The following is a 26,242-nucleotide window of genomic DNA, read 5'->3' as shown; positions in this document are numbered from 1 at the left end:
CCCCCCCGCCCGCCCAGATGGCTGTCATTCTGTTTTCTTTGCAGCTTGTCACACTGCTGCCTGACAGGGGTGCCCCGACCCTGCTGCCTCTCTTCCTGCACCTTGCTTCCTGGAGGCGCAGACAGGACAGAGCAACGCCAGCACTCAGTTCAGAGGCAGCACAGTAGCCACCACGGACCACCTGCCTGAATCAGTGCCAGCCCTGCGGAACAGTGAATAGTGAACAGCGTCTGGCCCTGCGACCAGCTACAGCCGGTCTCACCCGGAACCCTGCTGCGAGGCCCCTGAAATCACCCTGTTTTTCAGGCGTGACTCCACTTGAACCCAGGTCCTCACACACGCTAGGTGGGCGGCTCTACCACTGAGCCACACCTCCCGCCAAATCTCTCCTGAGCAAAGTGGAATGGAACTGGAAGCCAAAAGCAGAGGAAGAGATGGGAAAAACCACAGATGTGCAGAAGTGAGTCAGATCCTCTGCCAGTCAAAGAAGTCACAGGAGACATTAAAAGGCACCTGCGAGATAAACGTGGACAAATACAACATGTTGGCCGGGCGGTGGTGGCGCACGCCTTTAATCCCAGCACTTGGGAGGCAGAGGCAGGTGGATCTTCATGACTTCGAGGCCAGCCTGGACTATAGAGTGAGTTCTAGGACAGCCAGAGCTGTTATACAGAGAAACCCTGTCTCGGGGGGTGGGGGGGGGGATATATATATGCGCCAAGCCTGCCCACCTGAGTCCAACCCCCTGGGACCACTAGATGGAAGGAGAGAATGGACCTTCAAGGTCAACCAATGACCTCTGCATGCATGCCCAGGTGGTCTAGCCTGGGATAGCTGAGGGGCCCTGCTAACTGGATGACAACAGCGCAGTGCTGCAGGCTGCTGAAGCGCCTGCTGTGTCTTACGCCAATTTCCTCCTGTTCTTCCAAGGCAGCCATCTGTCTGTCCTCCCCTGCTGCCTGCCTGCCAGTGTGTGGTGACACCAGGCCCCATCTGCTCTGTGTCCCCAAAGGAAGCCAGCCATGAGCCTCCTCAGGACATGTGGCAGGTGTCCAGTTTTCTCTCAGGGATTGGGGTGGGGGGGTGAGGGGCGGGGTGAAGACCAGCCTTGGTAAGTTCTGTTACCAAAGGCTGGGTGCCCTCAGACCTGCCCGCCTCTACTTTCTAGAACATCTCACGCCCTTCCACTCTTTCCCCCCTGTTTCTCTTGCACCCCCAAACTCTCTTGCTGTGGCAGGACATCTCCCTGGCTGGCTGGCTGCCTGCTGGGTTGTGTCCCTTCTCCCACCCTACTGATTATTTTAAAACACTGCCTCCTACAGACACAGAATATGATTGTATTTGAAAAGAAAATCTTTAAAATAATGTTTTCGGGGTGGCCCCTAACCTAGTGTGAGCAGTGTCCCCATAGGAGGAGAGAAATAGGGACACAGTGCAGATGTGCAGATGGAAGATGGCCCGAAGACAAGAGAGAAAATGGCATCTAGAAGCCAAGATTCGTGGCCTGGCCCTGGTCCTTCCTTCACAGCCGCCAGAAACTTCACCTTTCTGCTTTGCCTGTCAATTCGCCTGTGGTGTTTTGTTACAGTAGCCCAGGCAAATGAAAGCACCCACCACCAGCACCCACCATCAGCGGCCTCGGGGGGCCACGTCCTCCTCATCTCTGTGCCTTTGACTGAACCAACGAGCCACTCAGGTACCGAGCGGCCCCACTCCTCCCCAGGGTGGTCCAATTCTGATGTCTGTGGGGTGTAAGATCCAGTACCTCTGTGCCCCTTGGGCAGCTCTGAAGGGCCATCCTGGCTCCTCCCACCCCCAGGCATCCACAGAGGGATCACTTCCCCCTGTCCACCTCTGCTCATGCCCTCTTCCTTGGGGCTCAATTAAGCTCCAGGCAGAGCTGCTGAGCCGCCCTGCAAGTGTGGGAACCACAGGCAAGGGTGCCACAGGAAACCAAGCAGAGGGACCAGAACACCCTGAAACCACACCTGAGTGGGAGGAGGACCCTGGATTCTCTGTCTAACCATTCAATTCCTGCGTGCAAGGCACGGAGAGTGAGCCGTGGGCGATGGGACCAGACAGGGCCATCCTGGGGGACTTTTGGGCCCAAAGATCTGGGCCAGTTATGAAGCTGGGAACCACCTAGGCTCAGCTCAGCTCAACTCTTGGCCCCTCCCTTGGCGTTCACTTTCAGTGGCCCAGGTTAGGAGTGTTCACCAATCTTGGCAGTTCTCACCCATGCTCAAACTGCACTGGAATATTATTAGAAAGGACGAGAAGACAATGGGGGTTGGCTTGGGGCAGGGGCTGCGAGAGAGGGCATTGTCCGAGCTCCCTCAGGAAGGGAGGAGCCTTACCTGAGCCCTGTCCCTGCCCGGCTTTGCCCTCTTCTGCTTCTTCCCCCATCAAGGTGGTCATGAAAGGTGATGCTGATCCCTAATCCCGGATCCCTGCTGCTCTCTCTCCCACCTGATGGCTCCCGTACACTCTCCTCTCAACCACCTCTTTATTAAACTCCATTTCCTGCAGGAGGCTTGGGGGAACCATCTATTTCCTATTGGCGCCTTGATGCGGGCTGTTTGCACGCACTGTCTGTTGATGGCCACGACAGAAAACTCAGAGAGGATGCGTCCCTTTCCTGTGGTTATACAGCACCCAGGGAGCCCAGGGTTGTCACATGGGGCGGGGCAAGGGATGGTGGAGGGAGTGCAGCAGCAAGGGGTGCTGCCCCCCTCCCCTACTTCCCCTGCCCGCCCCCCCCCCCCAGGCCTGGCTAGATTATTTCCCAGAAGCTAGTAGCAGGCTCAGCCTGAGGCCAGGGAAGGAAATTACACAGGCTGGTGAATGGCCGAGTGGAAGCCTCCCTCCCACAGAAGGTCACAGGAGCCTGTGGAGGAGGCCACTGGCACTGTTTTCACACAGGAAGCAAGAAGCTGTGCCTGCCTGCTCTAAGGGAGAGGAGCCCTCTGGATAGGCCATGGGCAGAGCAGTGTGGGGAGGAGGGCTGGAGGCCAGCAAAGTCCCTTTACCCTGGCAGGCGCCTAGGTGCAGCCTTGGACTCTCAACTCAGGCCATGGGGAGATGTACTGGTTCTTGGGGCCTGCGGGATTTTCTGAGCTTTGGTCTAGAGCACACGGAGTGATGGTGATGCCACCGCAGAGCCACACAGACCTTGCCTGAGCTTTATAGTCACCCCCCCCCCACCAGAGGAGTCCACTCTGCTGGTAACTCAGGGTGCCCTTCTGTGAAATGAACCTACTGCCGTGCACTGGCGCCATTGAGGCAGCATGGATGAAAGGGCAGGCAGGGTGCCCATAGCCCATAGTAGGCACTTTAGTTTTTGTGTTTGTTTGTTTGTTTGTTTGTTTGTTTGTTTGTTTGAGACAGGATTTCTCTGTGTTACAGAGCCCTGGCTGTCCTGGGCTCACTTTGTAGACCAGGCTGGGCTCGAACTCAGAGATCCGCCTGCCTCTGCCTCCCGAGTGCTGGGATGAAAGGCCTGAATCACCGATCCTGGGTGTCTGTGGTGTTATGGATGAGCCTGGAGCTCAGCAATGAGCTGCCTACCATCTGAGCTGCATCCTCAAACCCGCAGCAGGCTCTTTATGATGACCAAGCCATGACTCGGCACTTGGCTAATTTCTCACGCTCCAGAGACTATGCAAGTGCAACCGTCTAAGGTTCAGTTTTCTTCAAGGGTCTGGGGAAACTGAGGCATGGAAATTCATCCAAAGTCCAAGGAGTCCAACCCAGGGCCCTTGCCTCACAACAAGAGATGGATTGTATTTCAGTTTAAGGGAAGAGTGAGGTTTCACTGTGCACCTGCTGTGGCCTAACTGCTTGTGGCCAACACCTTCCTCGGTGCTCACACACTGTCCTTAGTCTAAATGTGAACACAGCCAAGGAGTGTGGCTCAGGCATAGATCATGTACTCAGCATGTGTGAGATTCCTCCCTTACATCTGTAACAAGGCGAGACCGAGCAGAGGTCCTTCCATCTTGGGTTCTTGCTGAGGCCGTTTTAGGTTTAACTAGAATTTGACCTCGTTGGCGGGAAGCCCCGTGGAAAATTCCCCATCTCTATTCTAGAAGCGTGAGGTTAAGATGCCCCAACTAACTTAGTGCAGCTGCCTACTTGTGCAAACCTGCCCCCTGCAGCTGTGAACAAGATACCAGGGTATGGCTTTTGCCTTAAAAAAAAAAAAAAACCCTTCGTCTAAACATTTGGCACTATACTTGGGTCCTGAATATCTGTGTGTAGTCCCAGCCAACCGGAACTAAGACTTTCAGTTGGCTATAAACTGAGTGGCTATCTCTGGTGGGCTCCCCGTAACCGCACCACAAAAGAACCATGTGTGTGTGTGTGTGTGTGTGTGCGCGCGCGCGCGCGCGCGCGCGCCCCAGAGAGCAGAGGCACTTCCCCAAGGGTCCTATAGACTAGAAAGAGCATGGCTGGGGTTCAAACTCCGTTCTCTCTGAACACCAGGGCATGGCGCCCTGTTTCCACCTAGGGATCTGGGAATCCATGAGAAGGGCTCTCACCTGGGTATGGATCTGTGGCAGGGTGAGGGAGGCCAAGGCTGGACGTCTCTCCCACACCGACACCAACAGAGACACTGAGATGAGAGTCAGGAGGGTGAGGCGTCAGCGTTACCCTGTGGGGACCTTTCGGGAGGCCACCACGGGGGTCGACACAGTCAGAAAGCTTTTATTCTCCAGTGACTACTCTCTGGGGTGGTTGTGTTTTGGCTGCATTACCCCCTGACAGAGCTGGTTCGTTCCTTCTGAAACCTGCTTAGTGCTTTATGAACTGTGGGGTGGGGAGGGGCTGGAGAGATGGCTCCGTGGTTAAGACTACTGACCGCTCTTCTAGAGGCCCGGGGTTCAGTTCCCAGCACCCAACAGTGGCTCACAACTGTCTGTAATTACAGTTCCAGGGGCTCTTCTTGCCTCTGTAGGCATTTACATGACAATACACAATAAGTAAAAATAAATAAATAAATAAATAAGCCAGGCAGTGGTGGCGCACACCTTTAATCCCAGCACTAGGGAGGCAGAGGCAGGCGGATCTCTGTGAGTTCCAGGCCAGCCTGGTCTACAAAGTGAATTCCAGGACAGTCAGGGCTACACAGAGAAACCCTGTCTCAAACAAGAAAAACAAAGAGTCTAAGAGCCCACCCTGAGGTGGGCATCCAGGAGAAGGGGCAGGAAGATCAGGCGTGGTCCAAAGAGCAGAGATCTCGTCTCAAAACAAACAATCCAACAAAAACAAAACCAAACAAACACAAGTAGAGTTGCCAGGCTGGGTCTCACTCCCTGGGAGAGGTGACAGGTCTGAAGGCTCAGGTGCAGGCCGAAGACAGTGAAGGTGAGATGGCCCAGGCTCTCCACAGGGGGCGCTCACAGGCCTTAGGTGAATGGCCAGGGAATAGTTCTACTCAGGGCAGTCCAGGCACACAGCTGGCCCTGGGGCTGTGGCAGCCCAGCCCCTCCACGTAGGCCTCCACACCTGCTTCTATTCAGACACCAGCCCTGCCCTTCCTCCCTCCCTCTTTCCACCTGTAAATATTTAAAAGGCACTGGCCGAGGGATCTCCAGAGGGAGTCAGGGCAGGCTGGGAAGCCAGGCGGGTCTTCCCCAGCCAGAGGACTATTCCCAGGCCTACTGCTGCCCTGCTTGACGCCCACTGCCCACTGCGTGTCTGCACCCTCCCACAATGCACCGGGAGCTCTGCCGGGTTCCAAACATTTAAAAGTGTTTAAAACAAACAGCCTTTCTTAAGGGTGGACACACATAGTGGACTTGGCCCACAGGGACCCAACTGCACAGGCCTGAGTAGAAGATTCTAGGGGAGAGGCACCACTCACCTGAGTGAGGGCTACAAACTCCTCTGGGCCCAGCTAAGACCCCCCCCTCACCCCAACCCCCCCTACACGCCTCCCCCCAGGGCAGCAAAAGCCCAGGGCTGGTGAGTGATGGAGCAAGAGGCTGGTCCTGGGACAGAATCCCTAGGCACCCTGCATGCTACCTTCCAGAAACTCCCACAGGAGGGTGCTATGGTGGATGCCTGGGGCAGGGTGGGGTGGGGTGGGGGGGCTGGGGGAACCTTTGCTGGATGGCTTTAAAAATAACCCTTGTCAGGCAACTCTGAGGAGGGAGCAGTGACTCTAAGGGCCTTCAGCGTCCTCTGGACTGTCAGGGTGACAGACAGGGGGTGCCATTGCTCTGCTGGGCTCAGAGGCATCTCCCAGGGCTGAGGAGATGATGGCTCAGCAGGTAAAATGCTTGCTGAGCAAGTGCAAAGAACCGAGTTAGGATCCCAAAACTGATGACAGCACAGAGCAGTTCTCTGCAGCATAAGAGACCCAAGAGGGAAGCCAGAGATGACTGACTTTCGGAGGTGGTGATGGTGATGCCCCACCATCTGAAAGAGAAGTCAACATTGCTAATGCTGGCCTCAGTTTCCCCAACCGCAAAGCAGGGAGAAGAATCTGCCTGCATCTGCCCCTGTGGAGCTCCAAGTTGGGAGGGGCAGGTATGAGGACCCCATTGGCGGGAAAAGCTGTCAGCTTCTGGGTTTCTGATTGGCTACAAGTGAGACACACAGGAAGGCAGAGTTCAGGAGCTAGGATGGGGTGGGGGAGGGGACATGGGAATACTATGAGATGTGCCCCCCCCCACGCCCACCCCAGTCACAAGCAGACCTGGAGGGAGGTGGGGGTTTGCTCCAAGCTGTTCTAGTTCCACCTTCCTCCCTCCTCCCCACACGCAGGCCCTTCACAGGTGCCACCCCCTCCTGCAGCAGCCAGAGGTACACAGGACTGCCATGTCTGACCTCTGCCTCTCTACACCAGTCACCTCCCACTCATGTCTGTCCCCAGCTCCAGGACTCTGTGTGTGTGTGTGATCTGCCAGGCTCGCAGGGCAGGTCCCTGTTAGAAGTCACCTAGAGATGACTTAACGTCTATAGGCGGGTGTGCACAGGTTCTGTGCAAATGCAAATAGGAGGACGTGGGGATCTGTGGATTTGAGTACCTCAGGGGCGTCTTGACCGACCCCTCCCATGGGCAATCCCAAGAGGACGATGCCAAAAGCAGGTCCCATGATGGACGTAAGGTGTTCTAAGTAGCAACCTGAAGTGGCTGCCTGTGGAGCACTCAGCTTGGCAGTGGGACGTGGAGAGTCAAAGCCAGGATTATCTGTCCACTCTGGACCCAGCACACAGTAAACTCATTCATTCATTCGTTCATCCACCCAACAGCTGCCTACAAGCACTTCCTACAAGCAAGGGTGTGGCACACTTGAGCCCCATTGCATTATGGGTGCCACCATTCTTTCCGAGTTCCCGGGGAGACTGAGGCCTGTAGGGAGGTCAGGATTTAAATCAAGGCTGGGGATCACAGGTAGCTGCTCACTCGGCCCCTGCAGCTGAACATTAGGATCAGGGTCACGGACAACCGACCCCTGGCTCCCCAGCCTTGATTCAGTTACCATGGCTACCCGTCCACCCGGTGCACACTGGCTCCCTGGGAGAACCGTGCTGGCAAAGGAACGCGCACCTCCATATGCCAATTACCAGGCTGAAGAGGGAAGTGCTCAAAGGCTGTGTACCTGCGCCCCACACGATGCCAGCCATGACATTTTGGAACAGGCGCACTGCAGGTTGTCAGGGCCGAAGGGGGAGGGTGAGATGGGGACATGAAGCGCGTGCAGGGCAGGGACAGGATTCTGTCGCGCACACTCGTCCGAGGGACAGAAGGCCCTGTGCTGAGAGGACCCTCAGTGTAAGGCACAGGCCTCCAAGGAGACCAGGATGGGTCCGTGAAGACCCCTTGAGGCAGCAGATTCGGGGAAGGGCTGCATGTGGCGAGATGAGGGTATTTGGGGATGGGTCCTGCCTGCTCAATTTATCTGGGTTCCCAAAGCTGCTATAAAAAGAAAAGTTTTTTTTATTTATTTATTTTGGTTTTGCAAGGCAAGGTTTCTCTGTGTAGCCTTGGCTATCCTGGACTCACATTGTAGACCAGCCTGGCCTTGAACTCACAGCAATCCGCCTGCCTCTGCCTCCCGAGTGCTGGGATTAAAGGTGTGCGCTACCACCACCCGGCTAAAAAGAAAAGTTTATTAAAGAGGAAGAAATACACTTCACCCTGTGGTCACTGGGAGGGTGCAGGCAAGGAGCCCGAGACCTCTAGCAAACAGGCCAGGCGCCACCTTTGCAACTCATCCGTCTCCTGACACCTACAGCTTGGCCTACGCTGGTCTTTGGAGTCTGCAGTGATGGCACAGAAAGCCCCCATGGCTTTCCCTCCTGCAGGAGATGGCTGCGCATCTCAGGGGTGCATCTCAGGGGTCCGTCCCTGCCTGCCACTCCCCCTCAAGGCAGTTCCTGCTCAGCCCCTTGGCTCTGCCTCTCCCAGTTCTGTGCACAGGAGTCCCTTCCTCCCCACGAGGCTATCTGCTTGATGACACCGCCTCCAAGATGCCCCACCCAACTGCCATCTCTTCTCCTCCAGCCGCGGGCTCTCTCCCTTGCCCTCTCCTCACACCATCCGGCTTCTCTCAGCTTGCTTGTCTCCCAACTCTGTGAGCTTGCCCCGCCCTGCCCCCTCACTGAGGTCTCCCAGCTTCCTTGTTCCCAGGAAGCTCCTGGTCAGACCTGTCACCCTCTCTGCCAGTCTTTCCTGTCCTTCTATGTGGCACAGGCCGGGGAGGATGACCCCACAGCGCAGAGGGGTGCAAGCCAGAGAGCAAGGCCCCAGGGCCTGGGGAGTGCTGGGAAATTTTTCCCCTTGCCTACTTGCAGTCTACCCACCCTAAATAGGTGTTGGAACTATGAGATGGAGGGCCGTGGCTCAGGCTGCAGTTAATGGTTTACCTGCTGGATATAAATAGGCACTGGGCACGGTTCCCTGGCCGGTTGAGGATGCGAGGACTGCCCAACCTCCCACCCCACCCCCACCCCCACCCCCAGGGAGAGGTGGTGTAGAGTGGTGATTGAGGTTTCCTACCAACGGGGCCCACATACCTCCTGCATCAGTGCCCCAGGCCCCCTCGAGCCCCACCCTTCTCATGGGATGAGGGGGTTGGGAGAAAGAAGGAACCCCAACCTCCTCCACACCAAGAAAAACAGCCTTGAGCGTGCCTCACATCCCGCCCACACCCCAGAGCCGCCAGCCCTCTCCCAGGTGCTGCCCACCACCAGCCGCTGAGCTCCCAGCAACCCCCGTCCCATCTCCAGATGCGCAGCCCTTTAGATGAGCAAGAGACACAGATGCCCCCTCTCTCAAAGAACGGCTAAACTTGGGACGGTGTGAAAATAATAAAAGCCTCGGGGGTTGGAGGGGCTGCTTAAGACACTCAGAGAAAGCAGAAACCACCGACTTTACCCTCCCCAACCTTAAAAGACAAAGCGGTTAGAATGTACCGCGGGAGGCCAAGCTGCCTTTTAGCCGTGGGCAGCTGTGATCCCAATGCCCCCTGCCCCCTGCTGTGTCTCCTAGGTCAACTCACTTCACTTCTCTGTGCCTCTATTTCAATGTCTCTAGAATGGGATTGCACATAGGCCCACCTCTCAGACGGCTGCGGTATTTTTACACCACGCGTGTGCATGTATTCCAAGCACTTGGTATATTAGCTAGAATGTGCCAGAACTTTCTAGAAATGTTCTATATCCCCATTGTCCCACACAGTAACAATAGCTATGTGGACCTAGCGCACAGTTGCAAAGGAGCGGGGATTATTGAAGAATGGTGTCTAATCTTCACGTGTCTGTGGGGGTGGACATGTGGGCGTATGTGTGTGTGTGTGTGTGTGTGTGTGTGTGTGTGTGACACACACATACCCACCACCATACATGTGTGTAGGTCAGAGGACAACCTCAGGTGCCATCCCTCACCTCCACCTTATTTGAGGCAATCTTCTGGCTGTTCTTCTGTTTCTAATGCCAGGTCACCTGCCCAGCTCCACCTACTGCCTCCTGCAAGTACGCTGGGATGGCAACCCCTTTTGCTGCATTTCAAACTTAACAGACTAGTAAGGACCTGCGCCTAAGCCATGCCCATGCGCACTGGCCAGGCAGGGCCTGGCACACTGGGAGGAACTAGCACCATCAGGGGCATTTTTAGACCAGAAAACTACGCCATGTTGGTGCCTAGGGTGTTGAAGACAGAGTGACCGGAGTGACTGTCCCCTCAGAATCTTAAGTTGAAAACTTAAGCCCCTGCCAGGCGTGGTGGCACACGCCTTTAATTCCTGCTGGAAGGCAGAGGCAAGCGGATCACTGTGAGTTCAAGGCCAGCCTGGTCTATAAAGTGAGCCCAGGACAGCCAAGGCTACACAGAGAGACCCTGTCTCAAAAAACCAAAAAAAAAAAAAAAAAAAAAAGAAAGAAAGAAAACTCTTAAGCCCCAAGTGATGGTGCAGGAGGCGGGGCTTCCGGGAGGTGACAAGTCAGGGGAGTGGCCTTGTGATGCGGTTTGCGACCTTTGAAGGGGACTTTTCCCTCCCCATTTCGTCACTGAGAGCAGTGATGGAAGACTGTCTGCCTCTGGGTGCCCTGATCTCCTGTGTCCTGCTGTCCGGTTGAAGCAGGCGTCAGGGGCAGGATGTCCCTCTACCACGGGGAAGCCAAGCTCCCTTCTGGCTGTGGGCAGCTGTGATTTCAGCCCCGGATCCACTCCCAGGCTGCTCAGCTCCTCCAGGCTTGGCCCACCGTGGTGGGCACAAAAGGATCACGTGACCCAGGCTGGGTTGTGATGTCAATGTCATGGGCAGATTGGGACCCTGGGAACGCTGGGCAATCGGCTGTCTCCTCGCAAAGCTAACGCGCACAGGGAAAGGCAACACACACACACACACACACCATGGAGGCAAAGGGCTCTGAGGGCATCACCAGAACCCCAGGATGCAGCTGTACCAGAACCTGTTCACCCCAAAACTTCCCCAACACTTGAGCTAACAAGTCTGCTGGGCCCCATTCCCTTTGTGGATTCTCCCCGCCCCCACCCCTGGTAGTTTTCCAGGGCTCATTTATTGAAGCTGAAACGGGTGGAAGATGAACCTTGCTCCACTGCTTTCCCGCTGTGTGACCTTGTCTGTGTTTATTAACCTCTCTGGGCTCCAGTCTAGTCCACGGGAGGGCTGCTTTGTGATTAAATGAGAAGAAAGAACTCACTTAGGACCCATGCTCAGTAAATGGAAGCTGCTAGAATTTGACTAATTAGCATAATTTACTAACCAGTAACACCCAGAAGGGAATGCCCTCAGTGACTGAGCATCACCAAGTTTCTAAACTGCCGGGGGCCCCAGGGGTCCGATTTTTATTTTATTATTATTTTTTAAAGATTTATTTATTTATTATGTATACAGCATTCTGCCTGCAGGCCAGAAGAGATGGCTGTGAGCCACCATGTGGGTGCTGGGAATTGAACTTATGACCTTTGGAAGAGCAGTCAGTGCTCTTAACCTCTGAGCCATCTCTCCAGCCCCTATTATTATTTTTTAAGGGGCAAATCATATAGTGCAGACTGGCCTCAAATGCACTATGCAGGTGTAGATGACCTTGAACCTCCTTCATCCTTCTGCCTCTGCCTCCCTAGTGCTCGGATCGAAGGCTCCATGCCTGGCTCCCCATCTGTCTGTTTGTTGTGTTGTGTCTTTGAGGCAGGGTCTCTCTACAGAGCTCTGACTCTCCTGAATCTCACTCCATAGACCAGGCTAGCCTTGAATTCAGAGGTGCACCTGCCTCTGCCTCCTGAGTGCTAGGATTAAAGGCATGCGCCACCACACAGCTCGTGCCGGGCTCCCATCTGGTTTGTTTCTGGGGTCTTTCTCGGTCCCTTATATAAATGGCCACAGTCTGTCCCTGTGAAGAAGGAAACAGAACCTACTCTCTGAGCCTCTCAACTACTGAAAGAGAAATACCGGTCTTGTATCTCTCTTCCTGTGTCTGTCTCTCTCTGTCTCTCTGGGGCACTCCCCCCTTCTCTCTTCCCCCATGCTCACATAATAAACTTCTCCATACTAAAAAAAAAAAAAAAGAAAGAAAGAAAGAGAAATTGCACAGTCAGCATTCTTCTCAGGGCCCCAGGGCCTAGGAACACATAACAGCAAGGGAGTGATGGATGCCCAGTGAGTCTGGCTCACTCAGGCTGAGCACTGTCTCCTGGGGGCTGATGGGAAAACAGACCTGGAGGGAGGACCCTGCTGTCCATCCCACGACAGGGTCAAAGGCAGCCAAAGGTTCAGCTATTCCAACTCAACTCCTAGTGGAGGGTGGTGGGCTTTGGGACAGCAGGGACAGCAGCGTCACTACATAGTCTGGGCCTGCTGCTAGAGAGGGTCCCACACTACTCAAGGGCACAGCTTACATCATAAGGACGCGTCAATTGTTAGTTTTTGGCTCCAGTAAAAGGCAGAGCGGAGTGTGAAGCCAGGGCCTAGGCTGTAGCACAGACGGCTCTATGACCTAAGATGAGTGACCTGCCATCCCTGAGTCTCCTTAATGACTGCCATAGGATACGGTGCTTCATCAACTGCAGGGGACCTGGGGATGGTTGAGAGAGGCCAGCCAGGTCTGTGCTTTTTAAAGAAAAGCGGCATTTCATCCGATGGTCTCAGCTCAGCTTTGCCTGGGTGGCTTGCTCCCATCGGTCTAACCGGCTGCTCCCATTACGTCTTCAAGCCTGACTTGGCAAATTCAGAGCAGCGTAAACAGGGGTGAGTGGGCTTCTCTGAGTGGGGTGCCAGCTAAAGTGGATGCTCTGAGGTCTTGGGCTCACCTGGAAAGCAGGAAGAGGAAACAGGACAAACTCCAGCAGCGGAGGTGGGACAGGGGCAGGGCTTCCTCACACCTCACCAGGAAGGCACAGGGTCCCAGATGACACCTGACTTTTAAATACAGTTATACCCGAATCTGATCACCCCAAAGTTGCCAAACACTTGAGCTAAGAAATTTATTTTCAGCCTCCCCCCCACCCCCTGCCGGCCCTTTTACTGGGTTCTGTAGCTGGCAAATGCTTGCACTGGGGACAAAATGCTCCTGACCTTTCTGTTGATCTGTGTCAAACACTCTCAGCAGCTCCTGGAGCCCCTCCTGAGCCGCTGCAGGGGGAGGCCTGGAGGGACAGCACAGGAGATGTGGAAGCCAGCTCTCCTGCCACCTCACAGAAGGGAGCACGGGGTGCCCAGTGCTACCCACAGCTCCCAGAAGCCACCTTGTCAGAACTTTGAAAATACATCAGGTGTGACAATCAGGTGGGCCATGAGACTGCACTGGCCGGGAGGAGTTCTGCCCTCTGAAGCCCACAAACAGGGCACGGACATGCATACACACTCACGTGCACATACACATGCATGTGCAAAAACACACACTCAGGCAAATTCAATGTCAAGGCATTTCGGAGCCTCTATTCCACACAGCAGGAGTGTGCAGGATGAGTGACAGCAGCTCCCGGCTCGTGACCCATAGCTCACAAAGAACGAGCCAGAAAGCTGGACAGAGAGAGAGAGAGAGAGAGAGAGAGAGAGAGAGAGAGAGAGGAGCCAGTCAGCGGTCCCTCTCGCCTGCCCCCTGCCCCACACAGCTCTCCCTGCAATACCGCAATACTCTCATGCTCCTCTGGCTCAAAAACCCCACCATGGCTCTCACCTCACCTGGCCACAGGCGTGACAAGCCAAGCCCTCCTCTGACGCCATCATCTTCACTCTTGTTCGCCTGCTCCAGCCCCCCTGACCGCCTCACCATCCTTGGGGCTACACGTTCGTCCTGCTGTGCCGCCCAGCTCTTACAGGAGTGCTGGGGATTCAAACCCAGGTCCCGCACAGCAGGCGGCCCCACCATTCACGCTCCCATCTGTGTCCCCACGACACAGCGTGCAAGCACTCTGCTTTAGTCATGTCCAAAGCTGCAGCTTCCTGAACAAGGTTACAGCGCAGGGGTGTCCAGTAAGCATCTGTGCCCGGAAGAGAAGGAAGGTGGGAGGGAGAAGGGAGCTCTTTTCTCGGGGCCTGGGGGGCTGGGGGGTGTCCACCTTGATCATTACTAGGTGCAACTTTTTCGGAGCCAGTCCTCCCCTCTATAGCACCCGCTACCTGTCTGGGGCAGGTAGGTAGTCCGCACACTGCACACTGGCAACCGCAGCCCAGTTCAAACACACTTTCCCCACCCTTTGCACACATCTGCCCACCAGCTGTGTTTCCAGAGCTCATAGCTACGACCGCTGCTGTCTGTTCTAAGCGGGCGTCCTCCAGGGGGTGGTGACGGAGGGGTTCGGGTGGAAGGGGGTAGTCACGGTGATAATAGTCATGGTGTGAAGGGATGGTGGGGTGGGGCTAAGTGGGGTGAGGGCGGAGACCATGATGACGGGCGGTGATGGCGGTAGGGGCTTGATGAAGATGGCAGTGATGTTGATGTCGGTGGTGAGGACGGCGGAGATGGTAGAGGGTCACTGAGTGATGGTAGTGACGGTGAGGGGGTGGCGCAGATGGCGGTGGCGCTGATGGCGGTGGTGGTGGCCGGTGGTGGGGTGATGGAGATGACATAGTGATGACGGTGTTGGTGGTTGTGGGCACGGTGAGGATGCTGGCAGTGGGGGTGTCTTGTGTACTGCAGGATGTTAAGCGGCACCTGTGGCCTCTTCGTGCAGATGCGGGGAGCGCCCAAAGCTCTTACAAACAAAAACGTTTCCAGACACCACCCAATGTCCCCTGGGGCACACATAAGGCAATAATATTAACTCCTGTGTGCAACTCAAGCCCTGCAAGGTGACCTGCATGTCATCTGGCAACTGCTGTGAGGTGGCCAAGCTGTCCTTTGTCCTTCCTTAGAACTGCCAGGTTAGGAGGAAGCCCAAGCGTCTCCATGGCAACACCACTCAGTTCCCTCATCTTCCTTCAGCCTCTTTAGCACAGCCTCTGCCTCTCATCACCCCATCTTCTACTTCAGGGCTGGGGGTTGGGGTGGGCTCCCGTTCTGCGGCACAGCTCCCCGCTCCCTCCCCACAGCTTCTCCTGAAGGACGTCTCTCCTAGCGCTGTCTCCTTCCAGGGGTCTCCTCTGCCCACCAGCAAGCCCCTGCTTTCTCCTCTCCAATTAAGAGGCCTCCTGGCAGCAACCAGAGGCAGGAAAACAAGGCAGTTAGTCACTTAGCTTCCGTTATCAACCTGCATCACGTGGCTGGCTCTTTTAATGGCTGTTGTCATGACAACGGGAAGCCAGTCCCTGCCTGCTCTGGGAACCAAAACAAAATTAAGGGGTGGTGGCAGGGAACCGAAGGCAGGCCGGGAAGGAGACAGCTTAGAGCTGGTGGCTTTAGCTGGAGGAAACAGCTTCCCTTTGACAGGGACCCGGCCCCAGGGAAGCACAGGTGAATATGGCAGATGTTTGCACGCGGTTTGTCATCCCTGTTGCCACAAGATGGACACCCAGACACTGGAAAAGATAAAGGCAGATGCTTGGGGAGACTGTGCAATTGGTTTGGGTAGCATCCCCTGGCTCCTTCACTTTCCACATTCTTTGAGCTTCCCACTTTCTCCTTCTTGCTCACTGTAGGTACCAGTTTCCAGAAGGTTCCCTGTCACTGTTCCAGGTGCCTCTACACCTTCAAGTCCAGCATGTTTTTCCAGTGGTGCCTCTGCTCTCTCCCCTCTCTGCCACGACTTTCAAGGCTCCTCGGTGTCACAAGCTTGCGGACATTTTGCTGTTGTTTGTTTGTTTGTTTTTCTCTATGCTGAGGTCTGTGTTGTGGTCTTGCTGTGCCAAGACCTCATGTACTCTCCCTGCCCCTCTCTCTCATTTCGCTGCTGGCTCTGCCAGCCTCTGTCTCCTCCAACAGACTGTCTCATCAGGGGTCCAGGGAGACCCTGTCCAGCCTATAGCCCCTCTGTAGTGAATGAGTCAGTCTGTGGCTCTGCTCTAGCTCTGGTTGAATTCGGGCTGCTTCCTGACACCCCTGAGGGGTATTGACAGCTCCTCAGGCTGGCTCTGGGCACAGCTCCCAGGCCCATAGGCTCTGGTGGATAGCTGGAGGGTGGCACAGCTCTGGGAAGGCTATCTAGGAAGTCCCCTGTCACCTCTTCCAGGAGGGAGAGGGAGGCTGTGGCAGACAGGGGTATGGCTCATCTGAACCCAGAGAAGCCCTGGCCTTCTCCAGACGTCTAGGCAAATTTCCCCCTGTGCACATCCACCTGACATTGGAGAAGGAACTCATTCCCAAAGAGGCGAGCAAAGGAAACCAGGAACAGAGAGGCAAGCTTAGAGGGCTGACTTGAGAGTTTACAGACCGGTGACAGACGTCCTCCTGCTCCCCTACACAGCACCTCTGTACCCCGCAAACACAGCCTACTCCTAGTCAGCCCCATACCTCAGAAGCTTGGATGACCTGGAGGTGATTATCCCAACTCCGTCCCTCCTTGGCTGGGTGCAGTTAGAAGCCACTCCTAGGCTAGGGTGTCTCCTAGCTTCCCCAGAGCCTTCCAGGCCTTCTCTTCTGCACTCTCTCCCTATTTTGTCAACCATTTCCCTAACAAAGGAGTCACTCCAGGCACTAAGAGCCAGGGCATCGGGCTGGAAAGATGGCTCAGAGGTTAAGAGCACTGGCTGTTCTTCCACAGGTCCTGAGTTCAATTCCCAGCAACCGCATGGTGGCTCACAACCATCTATAATGGGATCTGGTGCCCTATTCTGATGTGCAGGTGTACATGCAGAAAGAACATTGTATACATAATAATAAATTAATAAAGCTTTAAAAAAAAAAAAAAAGAGCCAGGGCATCCATCCATTCGGGTCTGGGTAAAGACCGTAATCTTCCTGCTTTTAATCTAAGGGCTTTAAGACCTTTCCACTGAAGGGCACAGGTGTGAGTTTGCATGGCTGGGGTCTGGATTGTGCCTTCAAAGATAGGTCTTACAACTTCTAAGCCTCTCTGAGGGACCCCCATCTATCCATCTTACAGATCCCCTCAACTGAACGTTCTAGAATCTGCAGCCAACTCTGGAGCTGGCTCTTTAAACAAAATGGAATATGCCACACACAGACACACAAACACAGAGACACACCCACGGTCCCCAAGAGGAAGAAGCCGCAGGCAACAGGTCTCAGCCTCCAGCTGCCCAGGTGGCTGCCACCAGGAAGGGAGGGCCTCCTGAGTGGCACCCTAACGTACACACATACATGCATCACACGGGTGTATGCATGGGCGTGCGCGCGCGTGAGCACACACACACACACACACACACGCACACACACATGCACACGCTCAGGAAGCAAGGGACAGACTCCAGCCTTGCTCACAGATTCACAGCCGGGCAAGGTCTAAGAGAAAGAACCCTGAGATAAAGACGAAGCCGTGGAGGGGGCAGGCAGGCTGATGGATGGGGCAGAGACAAAATGGGGACCGCAATGTCACACCGTACAGACACACACAATCTTACCCATTCACACAAATACGCCTATGTAGACTCACACAAACGCACACAATACATAGACCATCCTTGGGTGGGTGCACATGTGCTTTCCCATACACATACATATCCTGGGCCACATGCATCTACACCTTCAGGCCCACAGACACCTAGACCCCGCCACCCCAGCCTTCTAAATGCTCCCTACTTACAGGCCCCCCCCCCCCCCCCCCCCCCCCCCCCCCCCGCGGAGGGCACTGACTGTGAGAACTCCAAGGCAAGCCTGGCCTCCCAGCTGCCTGAGTCCCCTCGGGAAAGGCTGGCAGCCACTCCTGTCTGATCCTGTGGTAGGCACGCAAGTGGAGGGCATCGGCCCTGTGACCCTGGCCCAGCTCACAGGCTCTCCGGGACAGAGTCTCCGGCACTTAGAGGTGGCTCCAAGGACTGAGCATCTGGGGTGGGGTAGGGGGACAGGTTCGTGGCCCCAAATTGAGCCTCTCCCCTGTTCTGAAACCTGATCGGGCTCGGGACATCCCTAATAGTAAGGAGTCCTGCATCACCCTACCCTACCCCGGGAGTGAGAGCCGCCCACCTGCCCTTCCACAAGGAAAGGTTCCACCTAGACACCGTCACACCCTGAGTCCTCCAGCGTGTGTCCTCCCCCAACCCCCACCCCCGCCAGCCATGCACAGCCACCACCCCGCCCCAGCCAGCCAGGTGCCCGCGGTGGCCCTGTCACCCTGGGGTGGCCAGCCCTACCTCCTTCTTCACATTTCGCAGCAGCCTCTGGCGGGTCTCGGCCTCTGCGGGACAAGCAGGGAAGCGCGGTGAGCGGCGCCGAGGCCATGGGGGCCTGGCCGCCCTCCCGCCGCCCGCCCGTGCTTACCCGCAGGGACCGAAGCCATGGCTCAAGCTGGTCGGTGCCCGGTACCCGGACGCGTCCCTGCTCCGCGCCCAGCCGCAGCCGCGAGGGGGCGGGGCCGGAGGTAGATGAATGACAGCCCAGGATGTGGACGTCAGAACCCTCCCACCCACCGTGAGAGTTTAGCGCCACCTCCTGGACGGCAGACAGCATCCTCACCCAGCCCCCTCTAGACATCAGCATCAGCCTGCGCTAAGTTGCCAAGGGTAATTTAGGATGTGACACTGTAAGGCCACACCCCGTGTCTCGGTCCATGCATATTTAAAACGGGGGGCAAAGCCGGGCATGGGGGCATCAACAACGGAGAGGCTGAAGCAGTGGGCTCAACCTGAGCTACACAGCCAGGCCCTGCCTTCATAATAAAAATTGACTCACCCTATATAAAGTGGATATAAGTATGAAATATAAAGTGAGATAGTTGATGGGTAATTCTCAACATGGCCCAGAGAAAAAAGGCCAGAGGCCATAAGGGGTAGCTGCTGTTTCCTGATCCCCTCCTCCCCTTTTCTCCCCCTTTCTGCTTTAGACTCCGCGGGGATACCCTGCCTCTCCATCTGAAAGAAGCCAGCCTCTTCTTTAGTTGCTCCCGCCCTGTACTGGGTGCCAGGGCTCAGCCCCGACTCCCACACAAAGCACCCTGCAGCCAGGATCCCCAGAGCTGGGTAGGGCAAAGCTTTGCTCCGCCCAGGACCTTTACCAGCTACCCCCCAAATCCCCGACTGTGGGCTCCAGAAAGCAAGTCAGGCCAGCAAATGTTCATGGAACCACATACACGATACCACATGCCGGGTCACAGGGTCGGAGAGCTTGAAGTAGAGAAGACAGGACAAGGTGCAAGTGAGTGATAGTCGGGGGTGTTGGGGGGCGGGGGAGGGTCTGGAGAGAGAGAGGTGGCGTAGACGCAGGAGAGGTACCAGTGAGTGGGGCTGTCGTTGGGGAAACAGGGTAGCTGCATTTTCTCACTGAGCAAAGAAGAGAAGAAAGATTCTGGGGGTGCTTGGGGAAGAGCCCAGGAGGCGAAACAGCAGAGGGATTAAAAGCCGCGAAGTTGGTGTGTGTCTGCCTGGGTGACAGCCTGCAAGGAGGTCAGTGGCATTGGGTGACAAAGCAAGTGGACCGTGGTACAACATGGGCCAAGACCCTGTAGGCCCTTGGAGGCCATATACTGGACTAGCCACGTCTCCACCCTCTTTCTCCCGTGCTCCGTACCCAGCCCTCACTTCAGAAGGACCAGGGGCGGGGGGAGTTCGGGAGGGAAGCCAGGGGCTTGCAACTGCTGCGATGAAACACCGTGACCAAAGCAAGTTGAGGAGGAAAGGGGTTATTTCGTTTATATTTCCACATTGTAGTCCATCACTGAAGGAAGTCAGGGCAGGAACTCAAGCAGGGCAGGAACCTGGAGGCAGGAGCTGATGCAGAGGCCGTGGAGGGGTGCTGCTCACTGGCTTGCTCCTCGTGGCTTGCTCAGTTTGCTTTCCTATAGAACCCACGACTACCAGCCCAGGGATGACCCCACCCGCCAGGGCTTCCCCCACCTCCACTGACACTAATTAATAAAGTGGCTTGCAGACTTGCGCACACCTGATCTTATGGAGGCATCTTCTCAGTTGCGGCTCTCTCCTCTCTGATCTTTATACCTTGTGTCATGCTGACATAAAACTAGGCAGAACAACTTATGCCTCATCAACTTTACACACACACACACACACACACACACACACACACACACACACAGCACTGTTAAGCTGCAAACTTTTTTTTCCCTTGTCCATCTATGGCAGCACACACTGATATCAACATTGCAATGTAAAAATGTTCTAAGTCTTGAAAGTTCCCCGGTCTTTACAAATTCAAACATTTAAAATTCAGTCTATTTAAAACTCCAGAGCCTCTTTTAGGACCTAAAATATCTTTTAAAATTCAGGCTTTCGACTGTGGGCTCCCATAAAATAAAAAATAAATTAAATGGTTTCTTATTTCAGGGAAGTAACTATATTTAATTTAAAGAGGGAAAAACCAGGGCACAGTCATAGTCTGAACAAAGAAAAACCAAACGCAAACTGTATAAATAACTCAGTGTCCATTGTCTGGGACTCACTCACCATCTCCTGGGCTCCTCCAAGGGGCGGGGTCACTTCCCTGGCTCCGCCCTCTGCAGCTCACACAGTTCCTGGGCTCACGCTGGCTCCACTCCACTGCTGCTGCTGTTCTTGGTGGTCACCCCACGGTACTGGTGCCTCCAAAATGTTAGGGTCTGCTGCTACAACTGGGCTGCAGCTTCACCAACAGCCTCTCCTGGGCTCTCCTCAGGGACCCCAGCCCTGCCGCACAGTGCCAAGCCCCAGCTGCTCTCCATGACCCCTTCATGCCTTCAAGACCAGCAGCACCTGGGTGACTCTTACACTACCAGGTTCAGCTGCCAGCGTGAGGTACAACCTTGGCCGCCTCTGGAGCGCAGCTTCTGTGTACCCACCCTGAGGAAACAGTTCCCAGAAGGCTTCACCTCAGCACGGCTGGTCTCTTGTTAATCACGGCTGACTCTGCAGCTGACCAGAACCACAGATTCTCAACTCAAAATAGCAACTGGCCCTGATAGAGTCTTTAAAGTCCCCTCTGAAGCTTCAGCAGCCAGGCCTCCATCGCCTGCACTGATCTCAACATTCTTATCTCCTGAGCTCCTACAGAACACCCCGCTGAGCTGTCAACACTCAACACCTTTTCTAACCCAAACGTCCAGAGTCTTTCCACAGCCCTCCCCGAAACATGGTGAGGTGTGTCGCAGCAATACCCGCCATGTTGGCATCTATTTGTCTTAGGGTACCATTGCTGTGATGAAACACCATGACCAAAAGCAAGTTGAGGAGGAAAGGGTTTATTCGGCTCACACTGCCACTTCGTAGTCCACTTGAAGGAAGTCAGGACAGGCACTCAGGCAGGGCAGGAAGCTGGAGGCAGGAGCTGATGCAGAGGCCATGGAGGGGTGCGGCTTGCTCAGCCTTGGTTTCTTTTCTTTTTCTTTCTTTCTTGGTCTTTTGAGACAGGGTCTCTCTGTGTAGCCTTGACTGTCCTGGACTCACTTTGTAGACCAGGCTGGCCTCGAACTCACAGCGATCGGCCTGCCTCTGCCTCCCAAGTGCTGGGATTAAAGGCATGTATGTGCCACCACGCCCGGCTCAGCCTGCTTTCTTACAGAACCCAGGACCACCAGGCCAGAGATGGCACCACCCACACTGGGATGGGCCCTCCCCCATCGATCACTAAGTAAGAAAAACGCCTTACAGCTGCATCACTCGGAGGCATTTTCTCAACAGAGGCTCCCTCCTCTCTGGTGTGACTGTGGTTTGTGTCGTCGACATAAACAGTAGCCAGCACACATCCTCTGGGCAGCTTGAGAAGCGTTAGGAGAGCTTCCTTGTACCCTAGAATCTTTTCCGGGGCTGCGAGCCCCACCAGTTTATCAGCGATGGGGCTGACCCCACCAGGCAGCGGGCGCCTGCAGGTGCTTCTGGCAGTGTGCCCGTGGCGCCCTCTAGCGACCAACATGGGCATTGCGCGCAGCACAAATGAGCCGTTTGCGAAGCGAAATAGCGGGCCGCCTCAACAGCGCATGCTCTCACAACTCACAGCGTGGCAGTCACAACGGTGACAAGGGCTGCGACGACCTGTTGATGAAGCCAAAGCTGTGCCGTGATTGCCGCGCATGCTGTCTCATTTAAGCTGCCGATGCATTTAAGCACCGCGAAGGATGCTCCGGAGAAGGCACATTCAAAGACACTCGACAGAGAGCAGGGGAGCTCAAGCAGGGCAGGAAGCTGGAGGCAGGAGCTGACGCAGAGGCCACGCAGGGGTGCTGCTCACTGGCTTGCTCAGCCAGCTTCCTTATAGAGCCCAGGACCACCAGCCCAGGGGTGGCCCTGCCCACAGTGGACTGGGCCCTCCCCCATCGGAGCCACTAAGGCAGCGCCTTACAGGTTCGCCCCACAGGCCGCTCTCATGGAGGCCTTTTCTCAGCAGAGTTTTCCCTCTTCTCAAGTGATTCTAGCCCGTGTCTAGTCGACGCAAGAAGCAGCCAGCACATCCCCAGCACCGCAGAGATACAACTGACTTGTTACAGCTGTGGGTGGGTTATGATTCTCACTGATTCGTGCCTTTGCCTCTGTGTGTGCTCACCTGCTCATCTTCATTGCTGCTCTTGGAGGCCTGGCTGCCAAGCTCACCTCCTCTGAAAAGTCAGACCTGTTTGTGACACAGCGACTCGGGACCAGTCCCCACAGCCTCTGCCTACAGGCAACAGGAGCCCTTTTTTACCCCCACGGTGCCCACGAGGACAGCTCCTTGCCTTTCAGGGACACAGCCCTGGACCAGGCTGAAGTCACTAAAGGGTGTAAGACCAATACTCTGATTTGTAGCACGGTGATTTTAAAGTGACACCCAGCAATTATGAACAGCTAAGATTCACTGTGCCAGAGTCGGATAATCCAAGGACCTGAGAAGCTGAGACAGGAGGATTGCTGAGAGTTCTAGGTCAGCCTGGACTACAAAGGATGTCCCTGCTTCATCAATTTTATTAAAGTGAAAAAATTGACGTTAAGAATAATCCTAGTACTCAAGACACCAAGGCAAGATCATCTCTGTGAGTTCGAGACCAGCCTGGTCTACAGAGTGAGTTCTAGGACAGCTGGAGCTATGTAAAGAGACTCTGTCTCAAACAAACAAGTAACAAATAACAGCAAAACAACAAAACAAAAAGATCTTGAGGCAGAAGAATGGTGGTATCTCAAGTTAAAAAAAAAAAATCCTAGCATGATAAACTATTTTGCTTTTGGGTAGGGAGGGGCTCACTGTGTAGACCAGGGTGGCTTTGAACTCACAGAGCTGGATTGATAAGCATTGCTCAGCTGTTACATAAACAGTGAAGGACGTCTAAGTCAACAATGCCTGGCTATTTCTCTCTGCAACAATATGGATAACAGAAATTAAATCTACATTTCATGCCCTTCAAATGTATATAAAATTATGTCTATCTTGATGTTTTAAGCACCAGCATTGTGAGAACAGTTTAGTGAAGACCATGGGTGGCCCATGAGTGACCTCCTTTGACTGTCCCTCCAAAGACCAGTTGTGAGGGGAAACAGGGAACTTAAAGCAAGCAACTCTTATGGTGACAGTCACTGGCTGACCCAGTGATGACACGGGAAGCTGGGACTGGCCTCTCTGTAACGGATCCTCTTTGCAGAACGAAGATACAGTGCAGCCACAGTGCTTTCGTCCTACCTTATGAGAACAGACTGGCTCCGTGTGCTGACATGACACCCAGGCTGCTCCAGGTGAGAACTATGTATGACGTCATAGCCAGGAAGCAAGAGAGAAGGCATCTCCGGGAAGGAGTCTCTGAGGATGTAGAGGGGTCTTTGTTTTCACCTGGTAAGTGTGCTTTAGACACCTACGATTTGATCTGGTTACCCCTTTAGTCCCTCACAAAAGTTCCTGTCACCGCTAACAATGCACACTGACGGAGTTGAGGCCTAGATAGGGTAGGGAAATGTCAAGGATCGTGTGCTCCTTCTTGCCTGGTTATCCGATGTGAGAGCCAATGTGATGGGGGGGATGTGTCTGGTGCCCGCCTCGCAGCCTTGCATTGTCTGTTTGTGCATTGGCTCCCAGGCCTTCATGGTTTTCCCACTCAAGTTTATCCCTGTTTTAAACTGGTGGTGTCTGATGGTGTCTCCACCCACAGGCAGCTTCTGCCTCAGAGGGTGCTCTTCTCTGTGCTGAGCCTGTATCAGAGCCTCAACTCCATGAGTATTGTGGAGTTCACGGCCCAGTGATGCAGCCGAACCTGCCTGTGTGAAGAACAGAGCCGAGGGCTCGCCTTGCCTGATTTTAAACCTTATTAGAAAAACTACGGGAACCCAGACAGGATGGTGGCAGCACAGAGTCGAGTCTGACCCAGTGAACCTAGTGAACCTAGTGACAGGCTGGGGGCCCAGAAGTTAGCCTGAACTCTTCATAGCCCCTTGGTGTGTGACAGGAATGTGACAGCAGTTCACTTTTTAATAATGTACTGGGTACCTGGGTATCTACCTGCCCCCTTCAAATTTAATGTGAGAACTCAAAATAGATTTAGCTTTGTAAAAATAATTTTATCAGAAACCTCTGGGCTTTAGATTCAAGTAAAGCCCTCTCAGATAGAACATTGGGGGGAGAGAGAGAGAGAGAAGGAGAGAAACAGAGACAGGAGAAAATCCTAGCTAGAGTGTTCTAAGCACGCGCTCAGAAAATGAGGACAAATCAACAGGAAAGGAGAAAATGTTTACAAGTCGCATGGCTCATAGTAAAGGCAGGTTTATAATATATAAAGGGCACAACTCAACAATGACAAGACAACTTCATTTTTAGAAATGAGTAAAAGGTCTGAACAGACATGTTTTCAGAAATGCTTGTCCAAAAGGGGCACACTTCGGTCGCTAAGTGATAGCATGCTCACCCTCGCCCACTGGGGGATGACTCATGCTCAGTGTGACACTTCACACTCACGTGGGCAGCCACAGGAATGGCTTGGCATGACATGACACTTCACACTCACGTGGGCAGCCACGGGGGGATGACTGGTGCTCAGTGTGACACTTCACACTCACGTGGGCAGCCACGGGGTGGATGACTGGAGCTCAGTGTGACACTTCACACTCATGTGGGCAGCCACAGGAATGGCTTGGCATGACATGACACTTCACACTCATGTGGGCAGCCACAGGGGGATGACTGGTGCTCAGTGTGACACTTCACACTTATGTGGGCAGCCACGGGGTGGATGACTGGTGCTCGGTGTGACACGGCGATATTAACAAGCCAGTGTGGATGTGACAAATCAGAACAAGCCACAAACAAAATAACAGAATATAAAATCTTAAGCATATTTCGAATATGAAAGTGGATTTCTCTGGAAAATAGTCTGGTGTGCCCTGAATGGTGACAATGACTTTACTCACAACACACACACACACACACACACAAATCCACTCAGCTACACAGGCATATCCAAAGAAAGCTCATTCCCACCAAAGTTGGCGCATGGGTGACCATAACCTTGTCATCATAACCAAAAGCTAAGTAAACATGACGCCTACCATTTCGTCAGTAGCATAAAGCTTACACGTGACAATGACGTCACACCAGTGGTGGTAACGGCATAAACAATCCGTGTGCCAAGTGAAGGAAGACTGTCAGAAACAACCGCGTATTCTATGAGGCAATTTCTATCAAACATGTGACCAGGTCAGTGTATCCAGGCAGAGAGCAGTTAAGTGGCCGCCATGGGCAGGAGTGGGACATTTGGCACAGGTACGTGGCCACTTAGGTTTTTGGTATTCTTCCCTGATGTTTTTTATGGGACCCCTCCCCTTTGCCCACAGACGGTTGTAAAGTTTAGGGTCTTATGAAACCCATGTTGGCCGGACGTGGTGGCGCACGCCTTTAATCCCAGCACTCGGGAGGCAGAGGCAGGCGGATTGCTGTGAGTTCGAGGCTAGCCTGGTCTACAAAGTGAGTCCAGGATGACCAAGGCTACACAGAGAAACCCTGTGTCGAAAAACCAAAAAAAAAAAAAAAAAAAAAAAAAAAAAAGAAAGAAAGAAAAAGAAACCCATTTAAAGAGAATTTAAAATTCCCCATGTATTTTGTGGGAAGTTATTGGCGGTGTGCCTCTGTGTTCTGTGTGACCCACACTTGTCCTCCTGGGGCATTGCTAAAGCTTTGCTGACAGTCCCGTGATCTTCTCTGCCTCTGTGGAGCAGCAACACAACACCCTCGGAGCTGACATGAATCGGCCAGCCGCTCTTGGTGAGCTGGGGTGGGGGAGGGGCCAGATGTCCACACCGCACGAGCCTGTGTTCCCGTTCCCTCAACTGTGCTACCCGACA

General features: G+C 54.3%; 1 long non-coding RNA gene across 1 annotated transcript; it reads right to left on the bottom strand.

Moving 5' to 3' along the window:
- Window positions 1–12,813: 12,813 nt before the first annotated feature.
- On the bottom strand, window positions 12,814–18,432 carry LOC127203170 (uncharacterized). The gene is made up of 3 exons (XR_007832370.1): window positions 18,288–18,432; window positions 18,161–18,204; window positions 12,814–12,890 (listed from the first exon to the last, which is right to left on the bottom strand). It is a non-coding gene; the product is annotated as an uncharacterized LOC127203170 (long non-coding RNA).
- Window positions 18,433–26,242: the final 7,810 nt, after the last annotated feature.

Source organism: Acomys russatus, chromosome 19 (genome assembly GCF_903995435.1).
Source record: "Acomys russatus chromosome 19, mAcoRus1.1, whole genome shotgun sequence".
NCBI lineage: Eukaryota > Metazoa > Chordata > Mammalia > Rodentia > Muridae > Acomys > Acomys russatus.
Note: the sequence above shows the minus strand (reverse complement) of the source record. Positions and strands in the feature narration are given on the sequence as shown.